A 3,889-nucleotide genomic window follows, 5' to 3' on the forward strand; every position below is an offset into this window, starting at 1 on the left:
GGGTTTAGCATAAATAGCCTTTTCAAAATGTGAGGTATATTCCTACTATCCCTATTTTTTCTAGTGTTTTGAGCATGAAGGGGTGTTGTATTTTGTGAATGCTTTTTCTGTGTCAATTGAAATAATCATATGATTCTCAACCTTAAGTCTATTGATGTGATGAATTACATTTATTGATTTCTGATACTGAAACAACCTTGCATTCCCAGGATGAACCCCACTTGATCATGGTGCACTTCTTTTTTTTTTTTTTTTAAACAGGCAGATTTACTCTTCTTTTTTTTTTTTATTGTAAACGAATGGGGTACAACTTGTTTCTCTGGTTGTATATGAAGTAGAGGCATACCATTTGTGTAATCATACATTTACATAGGGTAATGGTGTTTGATTCATTGTTATATTTTTCCTTCCCCCCCACCCCCCCACCCCTCTTTTCCCTCTATACAGTCCCTCTTCCTCCATTCTTGCCTCCCTCCCACCCCCCATTATGTATCATCATCCACTTATCAGTGAGATTATCGCTATCTTCTTAATATGTTTTTGGATGCCATTTGCCAGGATTTTTAAAGATTTTTGCATTTATATTCATCAAAGATATTGATCTAAAATTGTCTTTCCTTGATGTGTCTTTCTCTGTTTTGGGTATGAGGGTGATATTAGCTTCATAGAATAGTTTGGTAGGGGTTCCTCCTTTTCTATTTCCTGGAATACTTTGAGAAGTATTGGAATGAATTTTTCTTTGAAGGTCTTATAGAACTTGGCTGAGCATTCATCTGGTCCTGGACTTTCCTTGGTTGGTAGGCTTTTGATGGCTTCTTCTATTTCATTGCTTGATATTGATCTGTTTAAATTGTGTATGTCTTCCTGGTTCAGTTTGGGAGGAACATATGTCTCTAAATTTGTCGATGGCTTCGATATATTCTATTTTGTTGGAGTACAGATTTTCAAAGTAGCTTCTTATTATGTTATGTATTTCAGTGGTGTCTGTTGTGATAGTTCCTTTTTCATCACGAATTTTAGTAATTTGAGTTTTCTTTCTCCTTCTCTGTTAGTGTGGCTAAGGGCTTGTCTATTTTGTTTGCTTTTTCAAAGAACCAACTTTTTGTTTTGTCAATTTTTTGAATTGCTTCTTTTGTTTCAATTTCATTGATTTCAACTCTGATTTTAATTATTTCCTGTCTTCCACTACTTTTGGTGTTGTTTTGTTCTTTTTCTAGGGCTTTGAGCTGTAGTGTTAGGTCATTTAGTTGTTGAGTTTTTACTTTTTTCTTGAATGTGCTTCATGCAATGAATTTTTCCTCTTAGTACTGCTTTCATAGTGTCCCAGAGATTTCGATATGTTGTATCGTCGTTCTCATTTACCTCTAAGAATTTTTTTTATCTCCTCCCTGATGTTTTCTGTTATCCATGCTTCATTCATTCAATAGCATATTATTTAGTCTCCAGGTGTTTAGAGTGATTTTCTGTTTTTATTTTGTCATTGATTTCTAATTTCAATCCATTATGATCTGATAGAGCACAAGGTAGTGTCTATTTTTTTGCATTTACTAAGGTCTGCTTGTGGCCATAACATATGGTCTATTTTCGAGAAGGTTCTGTGTGCTGCTGAGAGGAAAGTATATCTGCTCGTTGGTGAATGGAAGATTCTATATATGTCTGTTAAGTCTAAGTTATTGTGTTATTGAGTTCTATGGTTTCTTTGTTTAGTTTTTGTTTGAAAGATCTATCAGCGGTGACAGAGGTGTGTTAAAGTCACCGAGAATTATTGTGTTGTGGTCTATTTGATTCCTGGTCTCTTACTTTTCTAGAGGACAGAATAGGGTAGTTTAATGTATAAGTTAGGAGTGTATGTGGGGTCAAATTCCGGTTTAGCCACTTAAGTAGTCACATGAACTTGGGCAATTCACATAACCTTCCTGTATCCTTTTCCTCAACAGTAAAATAAGGGTTATAATGATGATAATAACAATACCAATCTCATGGGTTGCTGTGAGGATTAAATCGGTGCCTGCCATATGGTAAGCATTTATTATATAAAATTTAATATAATGATGGAATGAAATTATAGATTGGCAGATTCTAGTGCGTTCTAAGGAAGATTTTCCTAATAACTAGAACTATTGGAATTAGGAACAATATCCCCCAAACTAGATCTTGGTTGCTAGAAGTGCTTAAAGAATGTCTTTTTTTTTTTTCAGTATTGGGAATCAAAACCAGGGTCCTGCATTTGGTAGGCAAGTGTTTTATCACTGAGCTGTATCCTGAGCCCTTTTTTATTTTATTTTTGGTACTACTAGGTCACATCTCCAGCTCTTTTTTATTTATTTTGAATCAGGGTCCTGCTAAGTTGCTTAGGGTCTTGCTAAATTGCTGAGGCTGACTTTGAACTTGTGATCCTGCTGCCTCAGCCTCCTAAATCACTGGGATTATAGGTGTGTGTCATAACACCCAGCCCTATCTCTTTAAATTTTTGAGACAGGGTCTTGATAAATTCCAAAAATATATTAGATTTCTTATACTGATTTGTATGCTGGGACCATGACAAATGTTGTGCCCAGATCGCGAATCCCCAAAGACCACCAGGGAGCCGTCTCTGATGTAAAAGCAAAAGGGTCTTTATTGCAAGCTCGAGCTCGGACTCATAGCGTTCACTGACACAGCAGGTACTGACTAAGAGTCCCAAGTCTCCATTCAGTGGGACTTTTATGAGCTCCACAGTAGAGCGGGGAAATTTGAACAAAGCAAAGTACACAGTTGGCTGATCTTCCAACATGTGAGATTTGGCATGTTTCCATTGGCTTAGGGTACCCAGGTCTTAACATATTGACATATATGGTTTGGAATGTTAGGCATTGGCTTGTTAGCTCCCGATTGGTTGTTTGCCAAAGGCCAGTCCTAATCTAGTAGCCTTCCTGGATTCGGCTATCTAGGCCTGAAATCTTTCATGCCCTAAATGCAGTCTTTTGTTTCTTTGCCTTTATTTAATTATTTTTACTGGCTATACCCTATACTACAAAGTTGAATAGAAATAGTGGGAGTCCATGTCCTTGCTTTGTTCCTGATTTTTAAAAAAATTTAGTAATATGTTTTTTACTTATAGATGGACAGAATGCCCCTATTTTATTTATTTTTATGTGGTGCTAAAGGTTGAACCCAGTGCCTCACACATGGTAGAAAAATGCTCTACCACTGAACTACAGCCCCAGCCCAATGCGTTCCTTATCTTACAGACAAAGTAAGTAAACATTTTGGCTTTTTAAGAATACAACTGCATCACTGGTGGCTGGGGGCGGGGCCAAAATCCTATAATCCCACTTGGGAGGATGATGCAGGAGAATCGTAAATTCAAGGCCTGCCTCAGCAGTTTAGCAAGGGCCTAAGCAATTTAGCGAGATCCTGTCTCAAAATAAACAAATAAAAAGGGCTGGGGATGTGGCACGGTGGTTGAGTCCCTCTGGGTTCAATTCCTGGTACAAAAAAAAATTAAAAAAGTATAATTGGATCAAAATCAGACACCAACAGGAACTATTGTTTCCCAAGGTGTTGTGTTAACGCCTAGAATTAATAACCTTCCGGCCTGAGGATGAAATTATTAGTCTATAGTTTAACCTAACAGTACCTTAAAAGTCACACCTCTAGTCACACTCTCAGTAGGATGTGACAGTCCTTCTATGCGGAAATAATTTTACATTCCTAAAAAACGAATTACAAAGGCGTTTTCTCCAATTTCTTCAATCCAATGACCTAATCCATCAAAAAAAGAGATCGAATGAGGGAAAACCGCTATTGATTGACGTGCATTCCAACCAACCTGTGCCTGAAGGCGAGCGCCCGCGAGAGAGAGCAAGTCAATGTCCAATCAATACTCAGTGGGGGGTGGGACTTGTGG

Source organism: Sciurus vulgaris (assembly GCF_902686455.1).
Source record: "Sciurus vulgaris genome assembly, chromosome: 2".
NCBI lineage: Eukaryota > Metazoa > Chordata > Mammalia > Rodentia > Sciuridae > Sciurus > Sciurus vulgaris.